The 22,786-nt window shown below is 40.2% G+C and overlaps 1 protein-coding gene and 1 pseudogene across 4 annotated transcripts in view; both read right to left on the bottom strand.

Annotated features, from left to right (window-relative positions):
• nrxn3a (neurexin 3a) overlaps positions 1-22,786 on the bottom strand; it is a 269,643-nt gene that overhangs the window by 230,501 nt on the left and 16,356 nt on the right. The gene's annotated exons all lie outside the window — the stretch shown is intronic.
• Positions 10,256-17,073, bottom strand: LOC116670586 (neurexin-3a-like; annotated as a pseudogene).

Raw genomic sequence — 22,786 nt, 5'->3', positions numbered from 1 at the left:
CACCGTCTCCACATTTAAGAGTAGGCTTAAGACTTTCCTCTTTGATAAAGCTTATTGTCAGGGCATAAAATTGAATATTGTTAGGGATGAGGAGTCGCAGCGTCCGCCTAACCTGGCCCACCTGCATCTCGTCATAGTTGTCAGATTTATCTATCATATAATCAAGCATGTAATAAAACTAAAGGCTAGCGGCTCTCCCATGCAAACTGGCATGTCTAACTGCACGCCTGGGGCTCTATCAGATCTGATGTTAACCATCTAAAGACTACGGTGGAAAAGCAAACCAGGTAATTCTTGATAGCCATGCCACGCTTTTCAAAAGCTGGAGGTGACGTAGCAAGATATGAGGCCATTCAGGAGTGTAAGGGGGAAAGGGGATCTAATGCTGGTTCAATATCTCTCACGAATCCTTGTCTAATGGTTCCGAAAATGGCAGATGTTCAGATAGAGATAGAGAGCCCACCAAATTTCCAGTGATAGATCAAATAAGAATGCCCACTACTGGCAATTGCTGATTTTCAAAAGGCTTCGCTACCAAAAAGAAGGCAGGGCTATCCTTACAGGCTGGCACGTAAAATCTTTTTGGGGGCCAAGGAATCAAGGGCAAGGCACCCGATAGAGCAATCACCTCGCTGGGGAGGAGGAGGACTAGTGAGTTGCGCTGGTTTTCTCTCCGGTTGCAAAAGAGAGGACCGATGCACTTGGTTTTCTATGCGGAAAATGTTACAGTGGAAGATCAGAGACTAAAAACAACTGCCTGATTGACATGGACCTTGGTTGTCGGTTTTTAATCTCTTAATGTGTCTTGGTTCATTGCCCTGGAATGTTACAGGACTGTGTTCTGACTGCTATGTCGCCCTAGGCTTAATATGGCTGCGCGCCAAGATTAACGAGCCACTACTAGGGCTAGAGTTCCTTTTCAGTGTGATTGCTTTTGGGCTTTTTGTTTGTTGACGAGAAATGTTGTTATCTTAAAGTTAATTTAGGGGGGAACCCTTGCTGTGGACAACAGGTAATCATGGGCTAGTGTTCCTTTTTGCTGCCCCTTCTTCCAATCTTGATGGCAGAACCTAATTTGATGTCAGTGCCTGGGCTTTGTTCCCCCCTTTTTTCTCTTTCCCTTTTGTATCACGTTTGTTCCATGTTCGCGTTTACATGGTTTTGTGTTATTGAGGGACTTAAATAGGGATGCACATTGAAATTTGACAAAGCGAAAGGCAACAAAAAGGTTTTTTGAAACCATTAGAATTGCAACATTTTGATAAGGGGGAAATGTGAATGATTATTACAGGAAGACACATTGCTACAGGCTTTGACCGGCCGCTTAGCCAACAGGTTCATCATACAATTGCATCCTCCCAGAAGTTCTAAAACAAAAGGAATAGCCTTTTTTGTCAAATGGAATTGCCAAACTTAAGATTGTGTCCTCTTGTCAGATGATACAGCAGTTGTGATCTCCACAATAGAATATGTGCTAGAAAACTTTTTTTGAACGTTTTTGATGCAATTTCTATATATGCTCACCAATAAAATGGCTGTGGTAAGGACTGCTTTTTGTTGGTTGGTAGAGGGATGTCAATGCTCAAATATGATCGTCAAATGCAAAGGCCAATGGGGATCAGGCTCAGGCTACCAAATGCTCTGAAATATGTGCCAGCAGCTTGGGGTTTGGTTTAGTTAATCCCCTGTAAGGACTATTCCTTTTGCTCAGGTAGTACATTCTGTTTGAATCTCCTCAATATTTAATTCAAGTGTTAAAGTGTGGTGTTACTGCGGGGGGAGGGGGGGAATGGGCATGTCTGACCATAAAGGGTCCTTTGGCTACAACCTCGTGCTGTATTGGTTTTGATTAGGGCTCACCCTTCCTGAATTTTCCTCTCTATGTTTTTGTTCCTGGGACGGGTTTCTTATGTTCAAGTATATTTTATCACAAAAATTGGTCACAGGAAAATAACACCACAAAGCAGACTGTACCAATAGGCAAATACGCCACCCACATGCCGGTAGCCTCAACAAATTTTAACAGATTATAATTAACAGGGGTTGTGTCGATTTCATAGATCTTCCACCAGTGCGGTCTCCCTCTTTCCCTCCCAAAAACAAAGAAGAGTCTTCAAAACAGTGTTAAACTCCATAGTCATTTTTAGGTAGCTAAAGCCTGGGACCGCAGTGTATCTTTTGACCACCTGCTTCCGTAGTGATACCAATGCGCGTCAGAGAAGTCAGCAAAGATAACAAAAAACAGGAGTTAGTCATCATAAACATATCGGTATGGAATCATTCTGCAGATGATCCATTGCAAAATGAGCACCAAAGTGGTACAAACCCAATTCATGAAGTGGAATGTTGTGTAAAACGTCAACAAAAAAAAACAGATACATGATTTGCAAATCCTTTGCAACTATATAAAATTGAATACACTAAAAAGACAAGATATTTAATGTTGCAAAGATTCCTAATTGGAATTTGATGTTGAACCTGTTCCAAAACATGCTGGGACAAGGGCATGTGGCTACCAATGGTTTATATCACTCCTTTTAACACACCAATAAGCATTTTGGAACTGGGGGACACTAATGGTTGAAAGCTTTGTAGGAGAATTCTTTCCCATTACTTGATTGGGACGTACTGGGTCTTGTTGTCAATTTGCCACACAAATGCGCACCCATTTTCAATGAGTAGACAAGTGTGGACTGCAGGCAGGCCAACCTAGTACCTGCACTCTTTACTATGAAGCTCCACTGACCCCAACCCAAAACCATAACCAACCAAATATTAAATTGATCTGTTTCTAACTATACACAATTGTGTGTTGTACCGAACCCACATACGTTGTTGTACAGAGGCGCGCCAGGAATTTTGGGCCCCATGACAAAATCCAAATGGGCCCCCTGTGGCAGCTGTTGTACCAATCTTTAGGACCTAACTGCCCACTCAAAAAACTTTACATAACTCTAATAAAGCTTGTACCGTCTTGCTTTTGAGTTCATACTAGTACCATTATTACTGCTGGGATTTGTACATGCCTTGTCAGTATGCAATTCATTAAAAGATGTGCTGAGGCCACTCTTGAAAGATCAATTATTTTCATTGGTAAAAGTTGAAAAAAAAATTCCAAAATTATTTTTAATTATTATATTATTATGAAAGATGTAAAAAGAGAAAAAGAAAAAAATCAACACCATCTCTCAAACAATGAATACCGCAGATAGTTTAAACCGTACTGCACATATATGTCAACAAGAAAATAAAAGTGGACATGTAACATGATTTTGACACAGGGTTATTATATTGCCTCACAAAACAGATAAAGTTTTTTTCTGGCAATTACTTTTTTGAATGATAAAAAGACGCAAGAGAGACAGAGAAACCCCCACGCCTGCCTAATGATGCTAACTGCCTGTCCATTGACCACAATGTGCTACACCTTCTTCACTGGACAGGGAGGGGCACAGTTAGGGGAGTACTTTTAGACTTGGATGTGCTGACTTATCTGTTTTGTTGAGTCTGCTAAAAAGGGGCCGGGACTATGATTTAATTATGAAGCTTGCAAAAACATTCCATGCAATGATAAATGGTGATTAAAGGCGGACTAACACTAGTCTGTAGCGAGCTATCTTTTTCACCATGGAAATTAGCCACGGTTAATACCACTCCTAGATGATGCCCCTACCACACCTTTCTTGGTGAAAAACTGGGTTACAGTTGACACCCGTCCTTTGTCTGTCCCTCCCTGTGTCTTTTTTGAAACCAGATTTTGATTACATTCCTTAGGCAACACTACGTCACTGGAGTTCTCGCGTCAGTACTGACTGCGACTAAACACCGTCACTGAGTGCGCTAACGGCAGGACCAAACCTTTCATGCAGATACAGGGTGTGTTGGTCAATATGGTGTTCTTTATGGTCAATGGGGATATCTAACTTTGTACTGGTCAAACAAAGATCTAATAATTGTATTCTCATATTGAAATATGTACTTGAATCTAACATATGCTTATCGTAATTGTGTAATTTCCCCACTGGGGATTAATTTAAAAACAAATTAAATTTAATTTAATTATATCTAAACACTGAACCTGATGTATGGTTAAATAATTTTATTAATTCTTACCTATTTTTTTGGGGGCCCTGTCAATCATGGGCCCGTGAATGTCCTAACTTTTGCCCCCTTTAACTCGTTGACGACTTTGGCCAGGTGTTTGTGGTCACAGGATTAAAACAGTGCACCATGCAGCTTTTTAATCAAACCATAAAATAAAACGGCATGTATGTTGTTTATGGAGTATCATTGGGCAATCGCCCCTATTCTGTCATTACAGTATGGAGTGGGGTGTGTTAAAGAAAAGAATGTATAGAGTTTATTTTATAAAAACTAAACTATGTCTTACTACCAGTCAGGAGTTGTCCAAGTTGATCTCTTTCCATACATGAATCTTTTTCTGACAAATCGGCTGTGTAAACGGGCCATGGAATTTAAGAAGATATCTTGCACATGCTGGACAGATCGACTGTGTATTTTCCCGTGCAAAATCCCCCCATCACTTAGGGCAGCCAAAACTAGACATAGTCACTCCATCCTCATTCATTATCTTTAGTGATATATGTACCTTTTAGGCTACTGTCAGTGTCAGTAGCCTAAAGGTCCATATTCAATGCCATTGAATGCCATTGAAAGTCTAGTACACGAATTGAAATGGATTCAATGCAATTATAAACATTTTTTAAACCCAACTTTGCTTGTTCTACTGCTCCATCTTTCTACGGTTTGTAGGTAATAGGACCGACTAATGGTCCATGTTTACTGCATGGTTGGCCTCAACTCTACTCACTTTTGGAACACAAGTGTTTTCTCCCTTTGTTTTTTTGCTCAGCTAGTACCAGTCAGTGTTGCGGGATAGCTAGCTTGTTAGCATAGCATCAAATTAATGCCTTACTGGTGGACAACAGAAGGGAGACTCCAATCCACTGGGGGACAGAGTAGATAAAACGTATAAACAGACAGGGAGAGCATTATTACAAATATTCGTTCTCTCCCCCACTTCGTTTGACTTCTGAATAATCCATCTTCAACAACTCATCTCTCTCTGTCTGATGATAAGCTGTATTCACTCGCCGTCCCTCTGGCCTCCATCTTATTTTTTTCTCTACCCTGACCACCTTCTGTTGACAATTCATCCCCTGTATTTCTATTTGGTGTGTGTGTGTGTGTGTGTTCCGCGTGGTGTGTTGTTGTTGTGTATTGTTGGTGTGTGTTGTGGTGTGTGTGTGTGGTGTGTGGTGTGTGTGTGGTGTGTGTGGTGGTGTGATGTCCCAGTGGCGGATCTAGCCATGCATTTATTCACAAATTTCTGTATGAGGGAGCTCGACCATTTTTCTTATATTACGGTTTAATATAATGATTATATAGTTTATAAATCCACGACTCTAAAATCTCCACCCCCAACCCGCCACAAAAAAGAATTCATAGCAGATAAACTTTTCTCGGGGTGGATTTCACCTGGGTTGAAGACCTGTTTTATTCCTGCACACTAATTGAGTATGACTCTCTCTTTTAAATTCATAACAGAAAAAAAAGGTAACGCGAGGATGGGGTGAGTTCGACTCTCAAAGTGGATATCGCTTAAGTGGATGATTACTGATCAATGGGATAAAGGGGAGAGTGCAGTGATAATGATGTTTTCAAATTCTGCTTGCTTCCCGTCAGTTGCTGGCCTAACTTGTTGTTTCCTGCATGTTATTCACACCCCCCCCCCCCCCCCCCCATGGAACGGTAAATCAGCACATGGAATAGCACCACGACACACGACAAAGGATTGAACCATTAACAGTGTTGAGGGCTTGAGTATTACCATTTTCCATTATTATATTGGTTACAGCCAAATCTCCTCACTGACATATTTCACCAGCAGCCATGCTCATGTTGAGTATGGACCATACGTGGATTGGAGAAACAGCTATGGAGGGCTGCTGAAAACCATCTGCATGTGGGTGGTTCCACGGCATTACTGTTGAGTAGAGGGTCCGTGACTGCAGAGAGAGAAACAAATAGAGGAGTCATTGTGTTTCTCCCGTATCGGAACAACACAAAGTGCTGTGAAAAGTTTAAATAGAGTGTCCATCCCCAGAGTGCAGATTTAAACGATTTTCGGCATAACGCGTCATACTGACATTAGAAGTGAATAATAATGAAATAATCCATTACAAACAATAACAGAAGAAGGGAATTCATTCAGAAATATTTTAGCTATCTATGCCGTGATGCGATAATGTTAGCTCAAAACCCATTCAAGGTGACAGCCTTTTTGTGTTGATACAACTGTAGTCAGCAGAGAACAACCCGTTAAGTAGGTCCATTTACTGTTGACATAACAGAAGTCTCTCGTTAGCATCTTGGAGGCTACATGCGCAACTCCCATCTTCACTTGTTGCAAAGTGTCGCATGTGAACTCAAAATCTGCACTCAACTTACATCGGAAGTGAGCGAGTTAAGGCTGTTATGTGTTTGGTTGCTAACATGCATTGGTATTGGACTGTTAAAAGCATTAAAAACTAGGGGTGTTTTTTTTCAGACTGACTTTCATGTGGCTTTGTAGTTGTACAGCAAATGTTGCGTATTGCACACAACTATTATATTTTGAGACTAGCCAGTCAGCTGGTGCTGCTCTGCAATTCCCAACGAGAAATTTCGTTGCGTTTTCAACATCGTCACGCCCAATTAAATTAAAGAGGACATATAACCGATGCATTTCTGCAGTAACCATATTCAATATATAGAAAAATGTATGTACATAATATGAAATAATCATGTATAAAACAGCTGATCACAATTTAAGCTGAATGCAAGAAGATGGTTTTTGTAATTAGTCTTGCAGCCCTGGAATCTAAGGCTTGAGATATTTTCTTATCTTTGTATTTTAAGTTAATTATTGTATGCACAATGTACAGTCTACAAAATACAGATATTGAAGCCATGTCTGATAATTCTGGTTCCATAAAAACTAGGATAATCAATAAAGCTTTTTTTCAGCCCATTCATTTATGTGAGCTTTCCTGTTGTTCAGGTCAGTGTGTTATGAGTGACATGTTTGCCGCTGAGGGACAGTTGCCAGTGGTTGGGTCAACAAGTTTTCGGTGAGTATTTGGAGGTGAGATTAACGTTTGGCAAGATCCAAGTTGATGGTAATGCAGACTGTATGAGAGAGCTTTGACTAATGCTGTTAAACCTTGAGTCATAGTTTCTTCCGGGATCGTACCACCCCACTCTCCTCCACGCAGTTGCTAGTAGCCAAGGAGGGACATGGCAGGATTAAAAGAACTGATGGGACTCTTCAGAAGGGTAATAATCGTCACTTGAGTTTTGCGTGTGAAAGTACCCAGATGAACAACCTCTGAACATAGCCATACTGAGAAATACAGAGAGAGTTGTGTGGCGCTATGGTCTAAATCAGCTTACAAACTCATTGGTAACGGCTTGAATGTAACGGATGTCATTAATATCAAAACGTGGCACACTAAAGCTTTAAAAATGATTACAAAGAAACTGGAAAAGCACTTTTTAACTAAATGTCAACCCATCCACTTGGTTGGAGAAGTTACGTGATTGGTTTCCTGTATTTTAGATTCCTATTCACAATATATTAACTAGCCAGTAACAATACAATATTCCTATCGTCTGAACATTACCAAAAGTCATTAGAAGGTACTATTTTAACCAAAACATGATCTTCCCTAAAAGTGGTTTTTTTTTGTGCCTCCGCCTAGCCCTACAAATGCATATAAGACTGACTCACTAAATAAATGGCTCAATTACTATTCTGTAGTAGCTTATATTATTAGTGTGGTTAATTGCTTTAAGGGAAACAGGCAAATCTGGAGTTTTATCATAGGGCTCTCTCTTAGTTTCAATTGTAATTATCACACCAAGCAATCGGTCTGTTCGTGCTTCACTCTGACTTACTCAAGGAATAATAATTAAAGAGAGCAGGGTCCCCCGACTTGTTTGCACTAGTACTAATAACATATAAAAACTCACAGTTCAGGCAGTGTAAAGTGGGTTCTCTCAGGTATACACAGCTTTATAACAAAAGGTCTGGAGGTGTAATTCTGTTTTTGATGGACTACATTTCTGTGGTAATGGGCTCTAACAAAGAACTGAGAAAATTTGTAGAAATCATTGGGAGGATTCCAGTCCAACATGGTACAGTATGGCCACCTATGTGTAACTACAGTACAATGTCATGGAAAGGCACATGAAGAAAAGTAGTCTAGCTTTGTCAGACGCTCCCTCCTCAGCGTTGCAGATGGGAGAAAAATGCACTCAGGTTTATGGCATTTCTTTAAATAAATCACAATGTGTGTGGCGCTAGCACAAGCAGAGCCACGTTCTTCTGCTAAATAGCCTAGTGAAGAAACTTGTTTTGGTGGAATATGTATGTTCCAAAGATGTTTTAGTTATGCAACAGAAAACTAAGATTATTACAGATGTCTAGCTAGCTGTCTGGATACCCTGCAGATATTTGAGGAAGGCAGTCGAGGACATAGTCGCTCAGAAATGGACCGATATTTAAATTCCTGGAGCAATCCCGGAAGGGATATCGAAAATGACAAGGTGGTACTAACTACACTATGGTGAAGCCAAGGCAGACAAAGACCAAGTAGTCTGTGCGCTAAAACATTCAGCTTCCAAAAAATGGTGATGCAACATTTCAACCTTTAAGGTGTCTTCAGGTACACATTTACAATAAAAGCCAAACACACGGTAGCAGTTTTCAGTATTTAAAAATTGTATTCAGTGTTTCTCAGAGGTGTAGAATTTACTTGTAGTTGTAAAGCCAGTATCTCATGCAGTTTGTGAAATGCTGACGTATTTAATCTATCGATTTGTGTACAGGGACAGCGATTTGTTGTTTTATTGTGAGCATGATTTTAATGAGTGTTTTCAATGGGAAGCACCTTTTGTGATAACACACGATTACGGCAGCGAGTATAGTGAAAAGCTGTAAAGATTTAAAAAAGCCGTGTAAGGTTGCACATGGGTCACACAAGAGGGACAATCGTGTCCCGGCAGCCGTTGTTGTCGCCAGTCTACGCGTGTGGCATTTAATTTTTCCGTTGTTGCGTCCCCAGAGACCGTGGACGTGTCCCGGCGGTTTGTAGTGGGTGTAGTTTAAACTTTTACAGCACACTTTTACAAAAAACAAAGTATGTTTACATTCAAGTGGAAATGCCCTCTGGTGGCCATATGAGTTTACCGTAATAAATACGTGGATCACACAAATTACAGTGCATGGCTTTTTGTAGCTATATCTGCAAAATAATTATGAGGACAGCCGTGTAATAACTACTGTGCACTAGGTAACAAATCAACGTATTAAGGACACAGTGTTGTCAAGTTCTTTCCGATTGAGACCATAGGACGATGATTCTTGTAGCTTCTTACTTCCTATATTCTTGAAAAAGTCATCCATGCTTTTTATCACTGCTCGGCTGGATTTGTGAATTCTTTATATTGGGTCTACGTCAGAAATCTTTAAATTGTTGTCAGTTAGTCCAAACGCAGCTGCTCGCCTTTTAACTACAACAAAAAAGCATGAACACATAACGCCAGTCTGGCCTCCTCCACTGGAACCTGTTCGTATAGGATAGATTTTAAGATATTATCGCTGTTTTTAAGGCTTAAACGGTTTGGGCAATCTTATCGGCTGATCTTTATGCCACATTCTCCAGTCAGAAAAGCTGAGGTCAACAAATCAGTGCTCTTGGATGTCCTGAGATCAAGCATAAAAAATAAGGGCGAGGAGCCTTGCAGTGGGCGTCCCCACCCTATGGAACAAACATCCCATGCATTTTAAGTGCACAGACCCTACAAATCCTGCTTAAAGGACGCACCTTTTGTTGTAGATTTTAACCTCATTAACCTGGATTCTGATGTTTTAAAAATGTGTTGTTTGTTCTCCTTTGTGTAGTAATTTTTACATTGTTATTTATGTATTTGACATCGACCTGTTCAGCACTGGTCAACTGTTGTTGTTTTTAATAGTGCATAGAAATAAATTGGATATTGACATTCACTTCATAAATACTAATCTTTCATTTCTGTGTTAGAAAAAAAGGGTTGAAAAAAGTACAGCAGCAGTATGTCAGACATTGACAGCTCAGTATTCAGGACCCATCGGTTCAGTTTTAATCTCAGTCATGACAAATTTTCTACTGATGTATCTAAAAGCAGGGATCCACCTAATCTTCATTAAGTCCTAGTTCTCTCTGGGCTGCTTGAGTTCCCTGCTTCCACTCAGCAGTCGCCCGGCAGCTTGGGCGAGAAGAGGGAGAGCAGGAATGAATCTACACTGGGAACAGCTCCCTCGTGGGAGGCTGTACATCACATGGGAAACAAGCTACGGCCTCCAAGGTCACCAGTGCTTGCATGGAGTGCATTGCTGAGTCACGTATCACAGCGACTGAGGAAATGGAGGGTGGCGGGGTGGTGTGCGGATCGGAGCGTGCAGAGTTAGAGGGGGAGGACACGGTGTACCTATAAAGAGAGAGCTTGAACACCAGTACTAAGAAGACTGAAAAAACACCATGTTTGCATACATTTCAACTAATGAGTCCAAATAGTGCCAGAAAATTTAGAATTTCCATTGCAGAGAAAACTTGTGATAAGCAAACCAATCTTTTCGCATTTTAGACATTATAGTTTTCTTGGGTTCACGATTTTTCATTAGCTAAGGCAATTAGTAGTGAACATCGCATGAAACTGCCATAAATGACCCCAGTTACTTTAGAGTCAAACTCAGGGATTGTAACATTATAAGAAATGCACACAACACATAGCTTAAATAAGATTTTAAAGTAAAAGTAGAAAAAGAAAAATTCAACAACAAAAAAATCAGTAAAATCAAAAATCCTCATCCAGTAGGAATACAGTCAATAATAGAGACTCACAAACAGGACAAGTGAAACAGAAAAGATAAGAACAAAGCATTATAGGATGAGAGATAAAGCTTTAACTATTGTGATGCATGATTAGCTTTCAACATCTAAGACAAGATCGGATCAGAGCAGCTAGTGGATGTGAGAGGCCTGGAGAGGGCCAAACAATCACACTGCAGACATGTATGCTTTATTAACAAATCGGAGCTCCTCTATATATTGACTGGTGGTCAGCGCAGAGAGGCTCCTCCTCCAGAATTTCTTTAATACTTTTACTACCAGCCACTCATCTGCTGTTCCATGTGTCCGCAGTGAAAGAAAGCTAAAAGAGAGGAAGTGAAGACAAACATGTCACCCTTGGAGCCCAACTTGTCAGTTCAATGCCCACGGTCAATCAGCTGAGAAAAAGCAAGCAGCTCTGCTGCATCAATCAGAGAGAAGAGGGACAGGCAGAGGCAGAACCCTCACTCCATCCTTTTCTTCATTTCCAACAGTGGCAGAGATGATGAGAAAAAGAAATACTAATCTTTCAATTCCAGATTCCTGGCCTTTGTCTCATTTGGCTCAGCCTAATGAGATGTAAATTCCATATTTGTGGGTTAAGCAAAGACTCAAAGCAAAGATGGAGGGAAAATACTAAACAAAGACATTAAAAAACAAATACCTGTGATCAAAAATTAATTAAATGGGAAAAAGACTCATCTAAGTGGTATGACTGTCTTGTAAGGAGTCAGATTACTGTGTACTTCTCAGCTGGAAGCTTCTAGTTTGGAAAAGCCTGAAACATGTAGACTGTGAATAAATAAGCTCACGATAAGAGTTATTTCAGACCACACAAAAAGAGCAGAGGGGCCTGCCTGATCCATTCATGTGCTGACTGCATGTTCACCAATTACTACCACAAACAGCTATAATCACAGGATGTTCTGTGCTCGGGATTCATCAAATCACACTAAATCAGTTTTTACATCAGCAAGTGAAAGTGCCTTTATTGGCCTGGAAGGAGGAAATACATTGGGGAATGAGTAAAGAGTTTTTTTTAAATAGAAATCAATTTTGGTCTTGGTACAGCCAGCATAGAGCTATTGAAACACAGTTCTGGCAAAATTCTCTGCACAAAGGATGTGATTAAAACACCTCATTTGTGATTGGGTGAAGAATAGGGGGCTCAGGAGGCCCCCATCCTCTTATTGGCGTCCCTTATCACTGCTAGCAGGGCCATGCCATAACCTTGCTCACTGGCTTAACCGTGCTTAGATTAGCTTCTGATTTAAAGCATGCACGACAAGCACGGTACCATGACAAATGAATTACACTGGACAGTTAAATTAGCTGGATCATTGCACAAAAGGGGGGGGGGGGACAACAAAAACCAAATGTGCTTTTCCGAAGCCTAACTGGGGCAGCTACCAAATGTGAAAGAAGACCACTGATGCCAGTCTTTGCGATAGGCTATTTGGTTATTAGTCATTTAGTCTTAATTTCACAAGGCAAACTGGCTTTGGTCCCAGACCTCTTAATTATTGGTCACATCTCTAATCTGTTGAGCATCCAAATCAGGCATGTGGCATAAAGACCTTCTGTTGGAATGCATAAACAAAAACGTAAGAAGGTTGAAATACCAAACAAACTTGATAATCTTAAGTACTGTTTCACAGTTGGGAGTCCTGCAAAGTCAGCAGTGTCAGAGACATTAAAGGCATGAGTTACCTTCACTGCAGAACGGCCCTTGTTCGGTTTTGGAGCAGCACAGACTGGCTGTCCATCCAGCACTGAGCATGTACCGCCATTCTCACATGGGTTCACTGTGCACCACCTTCTGACTCAGGGGCACCATAAGCTTCCAGGAACAGGGGCTGCGAGATGCCATATTTGAGGTCTGTAATTGTGCCCCTGAAGGGCTGCATGTTTCGCACGGTAGGCAGTGTGAGTGCGCCGTTGCGGATATCCTGAGGCACTACACCAGAAACGATCGCGACTATTTTCAGAACAGACGCTGAGGTCGTACATCCATCTGCTTAGCCTGGCCATCCAGTACCAGACTGTGCGCAGGTTATACCTGCTCAGAGTGGCAGAGTGCCAACTGCCATCGTCCACCCGTGCTGTCAGATACAACTGGGTGCTCAGCACAGTCAAGCTGAAACCCAGCTGCACTCGGCCCTCTACCACCGAGAGCTGCAGAAAGATCACAGTAGCCTCCATCATCAAAGTAGAGCAGCAGCGCCTCCAGGGCCCTCCGTCTTGAACTGGAAGCTGAGGTCACACCGGGTGCTGGCGTCCCAGCGGAGGTAGCGTGCCCACTGACACTGGTGGCCTAAAAAGTCAGTCCCAGACATGTGCCGAGGAATACTTGCAGTCTGATGAAAAAAATACAAGAACCATAGCTGCAAATAATTTTTTTTAATCAAAAAGGCGTTTAAAAATCTAGGATGGGTCGGCACGAATTTCAATAATCCGTTTTATCCACAGATGTGCAGAGATATATTCTGAAAATATTTCTTAGAAAAATATGTTTTAAAGGAACAAGGAGCAGTAGCAAGAGAACAGTCGAGGTTAACAGTCTTAGGGTCAGTAGTGTTACATCAATAAAACTGTCAGTAGTTGCAGGGCAGTAGTCGTATGGGGACTTGTCGTTTTCTCCCTTGGGTAAAGAGAAGATCGACAGGAGGAGGTGATTCCTATATGTTTTTTACACTTCAAACAGATGCTATCAAGACTCATAGTGCAAGTCTCTATGGATGGACTTTCGCACTGTCGGGCGAGAGGAATTCCTCCTTCATGTTGTCCCTGGGATAGAGCTGACAAGGGATCCACTGGCCTCTCTTAGTTCCATCACTGTCAGAAAAGAGAGAGAGAGGGTTATAAGGTCCATCAGCATTGATTTTTACTCCTAATCACACATCCTCGGGTGTTCCTTGCATCTAAATCCCAAAAGAGACAGTATATAACATGAATGTGTCACAATCTCAAAACTTACATGAGTGAAGTGCCCCATTTGGACCAAGTGGTACCTAAGCTTTGAGTGACTGTAGGCATTTAACTTTTCAATTTTACCAATAAATTGTTTCTGTAGTATATACTGTTTACTACCAGGCAGTATAACTTATGATGATGCATCCTATTTGATTAGTTGATATATTTGTGTATCTAAAAGATTAATCTGCAATGTGTAGCAGAAATATAAAGTCAATTCAGGTAAGTACCCTACATAAAACAGAATAGATTTCTAGCTAAACTATCCAGCAGTACATAAAGTAGTTAAAGAGCTTCACCTTGAAAACTTGGAGTAAGTGTGGTACTATAAGTTTTGTACTTTGTCTACCACTGCCAATAATACCACAATCTCAGTTAGAGAAATGGTAACAATACTAGTTTTACCTAGGAACCCTAAATCACTCACTGAGCTCATTAGATAAAACTATTAGTAAAAATAAGATAAGACAGACTTTATTGATCCCACACTGGAAAAATTCCCTCATTACAGCAGCTCAAAAGCAGTACCCCAAATAAGAAAAATGCACATTAAATATAATTACAATAGAAAATACACACAAATAAAAATAGGAAATAGAAAAATAAGAATGTAATAGTGTACACTATAACACATATATTCTTTACTATAATATATACAGATATACAAATGTATATACAGATGAATGAATTGGCATATTGCACATGTCACAGTACAGAGTAATAAATCATTAACTACATTGTGCAGGATATTTTTAAGAGTTGGCTCATGTTATTGTACATCTTGATACGACACCCTGAATGCTCTGGATGATGGTAGTCCTGTAGTTAAAGCTAGTAGCAACAGCAAAATGTCACATAATCATGATGCAACAGTTTAATGATAACATTGTATAAATGTAATAAAAAACTGTAAATATATATATATATTGTATTACTCGTAGGGTTCTCTTCTTTTGATAACTAGAACTTTGATTTTTTTAAGTACATTTGCTAACAATACTTCTGTACTTTAGTTAAATAACAGTTTTTTTGTATTAGGAAATTTTGACTGCTTTAATATTGTCTACAGCCACTTCCATTTCCTCTGAAAACCATGCATCTCCAAAATATCAAATTATTTATTTTTATTTGAGACAATGCATTTTTGGATAATCAAATAGGTTTTAGTTAATTAAGAAGTATTGGATCTGTAAGATATGTACAACCCTCCAAATAAACATTTTTTTCCTGGACAGCAACTCTGCACACTACCTCATTTATAAGTACATATACTGAAAAAAACATTATGAAACACACACTTTTGTTTGGCCCCCATTTTTCATGAGCTAAACTCAAAGATCTAAGACTTTTTCTATGTACACAAAAGGCTTATTTCTCTCAAATATTGTTCACAAATCTGTCTAAACCTGTGTTAGTGAGCACTTCCACACAAGATAATCCATCCACCTCACAGGTGTGGCACATCAAGATGCTGATTAGATAACATGGTTATTGCACAGTGTGCTTTGGCTGGCCACAATAAAAGGCCATCTAAAATGTGTCAGTATCTGGGATTAGGGAAATTTGTTTAGTGTGTTATTGATCTACCATCCATTTGTCCAGAAGATACTATTAAAATGTATGTTGACGACATAGTCATTTATTAATGCTTGACATCAACTCCAAAACAGTTACCGTGTTGTTGTTTCCATCAAAGAAACCATTTCCTTCTTCTGAAATAAAAAAAGACAGAAGGTATAGCATGTTAAATGTTTAGTTGGGATTGTTAATAGCAGCCTAACTTAAAATCCAAATTACAAAATTATAAAACATTAAAGCATAACTTGCTCTCATTATTATATTTTTGCAACCTGGGGCCTGTTGCACAAAAGTAGAATAAAGATATCCAAGTCAGTGAAAAAGCGCAGCTTGACATAGTGTGACACTCATTTGGCTTAATCGGCGCACGGTTGCCGAGCCAGGATGAACAGGTGAAGCTATGTCCAGCAGGTGTAGATAGCCAGGATGAACAGGTGGAGCTATGTCCAGCCGGTGGAGATAGCAGGATGAACAGGTGAAGCTATGTCCAGCCCGGTGTAGATAGCTGGGATAAGTGTACGTTCAAGGCTTTCTTAAATAGACCACGGTATTGATCACAGATTTACTGATGCAGAAATGGAGAAGCGCATGCGCCATATGCTTCACCCAATGAGCAGCATCTTCTAATGAAAGTAACGAGGAGGTGAAGCAAAAAAGGAAATATGGTGTATCAAGCGGAGAGAAAAAGCCCAACAGACTATAGCACGACCATGATACACTGAAGTGTAAGGATGTAAAATATCTACTTAGCCATAGTCACCTCATTTTGTAGTGTAGGCTACAACTGTGTTATTGCTTTAATATGCTAGTTTCATGTTTCTGTTTTTATGTGATAAATGTGCTGGTTTTACTGTAAGTGTCATGTAAGCACAATATAAATAAAAATGTATTATTATTTAGCCTCCTTTGCCTAAAAGTGAGCAGAGGAATTACGTTCCTCGGGAAAGGACCCTAGGACTCTAGGCTTAATTTCAAACCTATTTCACAACGCGTGAACATGTTTTACAACCATATGCACAAATCTCTATAAGCTAAGTCTAATTCTAAATATCTTTTTACATAATGTTCATTCAGAACAAATCAGAAAGGGACAAAACTAGAAAAAGAAGAAGTGACTTCAATACACGCTGTGAGCATATGTAAAACAATGTTCATGTTTTTTTTTTCTTTCCGACGGTGACAAGCATTGTGGTGTTCTGGTGGATGAATGTAAACTACACTATATACGTATATAGGCCACGTTATTGGTCCAGGGATGGGAGACTTATTGAGAAGGTTATGAAACCAAGCTATAGCCATTATTATCATCTGGGAATACAGCGCATTTTCCCACTTAACCTCCGGAGCGTCCTGTTGAAACTGAAGCTGCACAGACCAGGGACGTTGCGCTGCTCATCTCTAATTTTACAGAGGAGTGGACACTGACGGACCACAGGTACCGGCAGGCAGCGGCCGCACGCCAGGCAGCGGACGCCAGGCAGCGGCCACGGGCAGCGGCCGCACGCGGGCAGCCTCAAACACTACGGCCCACGGGAAAAGCCTTGACTCTCCCGCTTGCCACTCCGCACCTGGGTGCCAGTGCAACCATTTCTAACCATCTAAACAACTGCAATAGTAGGTTTAAGTCAAACTCATGACAACAATAGTGACAAAAATGCATGTTAATAAAATAAAGCAGAACACATGCAGAAGACAACACTTAACGTTTATTGGATCAAATTGACATTGATTTAACACAGACTCCAGGATTAATCTTAGCCCGGCTGTTAGCCTGCTCTGGACCAGGCTACCCAATAGAATAAATCTCCATGGTTACTTGGCTGGGTTTAATTTAACCTGGTTTGCGTGCAACCAAGTCAAAGCTAAATTCATCCAAGATAACTTGAATATCCCAGCTTAATCCCCTATCCTGGTTCGTGCACAGGCCCTGGTCTCAGACAATATACATTCTTGCAACCATGTCATAGTCTGAGGAAGAAAAGCACTGAAATCAGACTAAAAGCCTCCACTTTTTCTATGTAGCTAAAAAGCATTATCTTGTGACATTGAAAAGTTCTTTCATGGCAATTATATAAAGGTTTTTCACCATCTTGCACCAGTTTAAACAAATGAGCTGGTTAAGGTTAATAAGAGTTCCACAAGGGACTGTTACATTAAGTTGGTATCTACAATAGTTGGGCAAAGCCAAGATGGGAATTATTTACCACTGAGAATCATAGAGTGCAGTTCTTTAAAACTGTTTTTTCAGAGGGGAATAAACTGTTTTTATGGTTTGAAGTTTTGGTGCGAGGGACCAAGATAATGGCATAAGCCACGCGCCGGAAGTCCCTCACTTTTTATTCTCTGTGTTGCCGTTCTCAACCTCTGTTTTTCAGGAAACAAGAACAAATGAGCTAGCAAGCTATCCACTGAAAATGTCAAGTTTTGAAAGAAATTTGGATCATGCAAAAGGCAGGCCTGCTTGGTCTTTCAGGGAATTATTGTAAAGGTTTATAGAGATAGGTTGACTGCTGTGGACAAAGTACCATGGCGGTACACTGTTAAGAGCAAAATTATGTTTAACCTTGAATCCAAAAGGTTGCACAAAAGTAGAATTTATAGTTCAAGTTAACCAATAAATCGAGGTTTGACCCAGTCATCTGTGCATCGTTGTATGTGGTTTCACGAAGGCCAAGCCAGGCTGAGGAGATGTGACTAGATGCACGTTCACGGAGTGAGAAGGCAGAATAGTGACACATCCTTCCAACTCCCAGAGTTATCCTTCCTGTCCAGATCCATTGCTACCACTCTTTAAAATACTATTAGTATTTGTCCTTTCAGTGCTTTATCCCGTTTTGTATGTAAATTTAAATTTAACTACTGTAAAGATGGCTAAAAGTGGGGGGTCACCGGCAACGCTGACAAGGAGTAACGCCACGAATGGCCTGAAGAGTTGTACTCTTTGCCTTAAAAGTGAGCAGAAGACAGCTCTAAGTATATCCCTTTCTCTCACACTGTCTCTCCCCTCTCGTATGGCTAAAATATAAATTACCTAAGTAACATTTGTTTCCGCTGCTCGCTTTCAGCAAAGTGTAAACAGTTTGTTATGGTAATAATTAGCCTAACTCTTGAATGGTTTCATTTAAATGCTCATATTATGCTTTTGGCTTTTCCCCTTTGCTTATTGTTTATATACTTTTTGTGATGTTATGGGTCTACAAAGTGAAAAAGCCCAAAGTCCCCCCCAAAGGAACATACCATCTCTAACAGAAAACACTGTTCACCAACTGCTCTAAACAGTCAATTGTAGTCCAGCCTTTACTTCAGAGACAAACACTCATCACTTTTTCCCACACGTTATGAGCTCGCCCAGTGCTAGCGTAGCACGCCCTCATTCTCTGCAACTGACTAGATAGCAGTGCTTACTGAGGTACTGCCAATGTGCAACTACCAACCAAGATGGAACATCCTGGTTATTGATTATTTACTTTCTACATGATTGTGGCAGTTTTACAGTCATTGAGTTCTTAAATGTTAGTGCTTTTAGTTTGATGAAGAGTGGTAGTAGTGGTGCTCTAAAAGTGATATTATTTCACATATACAGTTCTCTTTTGAAGATTGAATTAGGTTCAGCGTTTGCTTTGTAAATGTTTCCCCCCACTTCCAAACAGTAATAGTACAGGTGTATAATGAATATTTATTAATAGGTATTTGCTTTTAGAGATTGCAATTGTTGGATATTTTGGCCTTAATATAATGTATATGTCTTGCAACTAATTTTTCATTGATATTACGTCTTTACGTTCTTTCACTTTTATCATATTCACTTTTCAAAACTGCTTATTCGTTTGTATTGGTGTGTAAAGGATTAAATTATTGTCAACCTATCAGAATGTTGCTGCCTCTGTGTTGCTAGAAGAAGATGTTGTGCTTTCAGCTCTGTTATTGGTGGTACAGCTATAATTTTCAGAGGGCAAGCAATAGCAACAATTTTAATGAGAGAGTAATTCCAAATGAATCATGAGTTAAGACCAATTGTACCTTCACTCAAATGGGCTGGCCTCGTTAACATTCATTTTATGACAAGTTTTGCCAGCTGTGGGCACCAGGCAGACACATGAACACAGGCTAGCTAACGTTAGCCTGCCTGTGGTTCATGATGAAAGCCGGGAATAACGTTATTGCTGCTGAGGAAGACCAAAGCTATGGGAGGACATGTTGCCAATTCAATTTAACGTATAGGTGGAGTCGGAAACACACACACTTTGTTTTCAGTAATGCACTCATTGATAAGTGAGAATCTAAAACTTGTTTTGTTCTGGCAATTGCTGACACCGTTTTGATATGTGAAGGTTTACTAGGGAAAACTTTCATCATGAAAATGACCATCATCTGTAAATTTAAAGTTACCAACATTATGTGTATATTACTGTAATTGTGCATAATGAATGTTTCCCAAATAAACTGTCACATACATAGTATTAATTGCCTATCAAATTTATTAAAAAAAATACTTCTTGTTGTGGTGTGTGGCTGTATTTTGAAAACCGGGTTTCAAAATGCAGTGATCTCTGTTTACAGTCATGGTTCTGAAGTGTCTGTTGTAGAAGGCACTTAGCTGTGTGCTCACTCATGATGTGTTGGAACATGTCATGTAGTTGGTTTTGCGTGGTAAGAGGGGGTTGCTGTTATAAGTTTTGCACTCCAGTCGGCTGTCACCGTATTCCGCTGAAGTGCAGCGATTTATTGTAAGGAGGATTTACGTTTGGCTTAAGAAATAAGCTGTTTTTGGACTAGCGTCTTAAATTTGAAGTATCATACATAATGTTTGCAGTACTATAGAGAGGACCAATAAGATAGGCCGGTCGTTTGCTTTTTTCCCCGACAAGGAAGGGGGGGGGTCAGACGCCAAGGTTTAAGAGTCACGCGTTCGCTGCTGCAGTATTTGTGTTTGGTAATAAAGTTGTGAAGCCTTGTAGAGAATATTTACTCTAGTATTTTTGAGAACTGTGAGAGCAGTAAAACAGGTCTGTAGCTTGACAGTGTATATTTATCACCATCTTGTCATCTTTAGCTACAGTATGCCGCTGGACTTTTGTGATAAATCTCTGAGTTTGTCAGTATAGTAAGCCCTTTTACGTGGACAAAAAATTTGTGGACTGACAGCAATTTTTTTTTCTTTGAAGGGTGCTCTTCTTGACCACTCGTAAGATATTCTCTTACCTAAGAGCAGAGCAAACATAAGAAAGCATTGCTTAATCCCCGAATCAATGGGTAGTGACTAAAATAAATAAAAAACAAAGTGTTTGCACCCGGTCTCTTCTCTAAAATTTTGAGGGGAAAGGAAGGGCTGAGCTAAGCACCGCCAAACCCTTTACAATGAAATAAACAGGGAATTTACAGATTTTTTTCCACACGAAAATGCCTGCTGCAGCCACAAACAAATGCTATGAGAGCAGGTGAGACTGACCAAAACAGTAAAATTGCAGAAATACAGATAATTCTGGGGTGGTCATCACTTTTGGCAACCCCTTTCACATCGTCACATTATTTTCCTATTGTCAATATACATTGTCACAAAAAATATTTTACCAGCTTTCAGCTGACCAGGGTTCAGGAACGTCTGTATCTTTCTTATTGTAGCCAATTGCGGCATTCAGCGCTTGGCTTTTAGTAGCTGGTGTAGCCAAAATGTTTAATGGTAAATAAATCCATTAAAATTATTGGTAGTTGTAATTAAACCTCTTCAAAAAAGCCCAACCTTTATCCCCGATGTTTTAGCAACTATAGACCTATATCCAACCTTCCATTCTCTCTAAGATCTTGAGAAAGCAGTCTCCAAACAGCTGTGTGACTTTCTGCATAACAACAGTTATTTGAGGATTTCAGTCAGGATTTAGAGTTAATCATAGTACAGAGACAGCACTTGTGAAAATTACTATGACCTCTAATTGCATCAGACAAAGGACTTATCTCTGTACTTGTTATTAGATCTTATGTGCCATTTGATACCCTGACCATCATATCTTATTACAGAGGTTGGAACATTAATTGGCTTAAAGGGACTGCTTTAAGCTGGTTTAAGTCTTATTTATCAGATCAATCTCAGTTTGTTCCTGTTAACGATGAATCCTCTGTGCACGCAAAAGTTAGTCATGGAGTCCCAAAACAGATCTGTGCTCGGTCCAATCTTGTTCACTATATATAGCTTCCTTTAGGCATATTATCAGGAAGCACTCCATAAACTTTCATTGTTATGCAGATGATATCCAATTATTTCTATCAATCAGCCGGATGAAACAATCAGTTACCTAAACTTCAAATGTGCCTTCAGGATATTAAAACCTGGATGACCTGTATTCTAATGTTAAACTCAGATAAAATGAAGTTATTGCTCTGGGACCCAAGCACCTCCGTGACGCAATCCAAAGAGTAGTTACTTGGAGGCATTACCCTGGCCTCCAGCACACTTGAGGAATCTTGGAGGTATCTTTGATCAGGCAATGTCCTTTAATTCCCACATAAAGCAAATTTCAAGGATCGCCTTTTTTCACCTACGTAATATGCACAAATCAGGAATATCCTGTCTAAAAGTGAGCAGAAAATAGTACATGCATGTTACTGCTAGGCTGGATTACTGCAATTCTTTATTATCAGGCTGCTCGAAAAATCCATAAAGACTCTAGCTGATCCAGAATGTGCAGCACGTGTTCTGACAGGAACCAGGAAAAGAGCCACATCTCTCCTGTTTAGCTTCTCTGCATTGGCTTCCTGAAAATCCAGAGTAGAATTTAAAATCCTTCTTCTCACCTACAAAGCTCTTCATGGGCAGGCACCATCTTATCTTAAAGAGCTCATAGACCTTACAACCCTACAGAGCACTACGCTCCCAGAGTCCAGGGTTACTTGTCGTTCCTAGAGTCTCTAAAAGTAGAACGGGAGCCAGAGCGTTCAGTTATCAGGCTCCCTCCTGTGGAACCAGGTTCCAGTTTGGGTTCGGGAGGCAGACACCGTCTCACATTTAGAGTGGCTTAAGACTTTCTCTTTGATAAAGCTTATTGTCAGGGCATAAAATTGAATATTGTTAGGGATGAGGAGTCGCAGCGTCCGCCTAACCTGGCCCACCGCATCTCGTCATAGTTGTCAGATTTATCTATCATATAATCAAGCATGTATAAAACTAAAGGGGACTTGGCATACAGCCCGATCCGGTTGGGAGAGTTCTAGCCTGACCAGGCTCTCTCTTTACCCTGTCTCTCTTGGTTATGCTTTGATAAAGCTTGTAGTTAGGGCATAGAATTGAATATTGTTAGGGAGTGAGG

Source organism: Etheostoma spectabile, chromosome 20, assembly GCF_008692095.1.
Source record: "Etheostoma spectabile isolate EspeVRDwgs_2016 chromosome 20, UIUC_Espe_1.0, whole genome shotgun sequence".
In the NCBI taxonomy this organism is placed as follows: Eukaryota; Metazoa; Chordata; class Actinopteri; order Perciformes; family Percidae; genus Etheostoma; species Etheostoma spectabile.
Note: the sequence above shows the minus strand (reverse complement) of the source record. Positions and strands in the feature narration are given on the sequence as shown.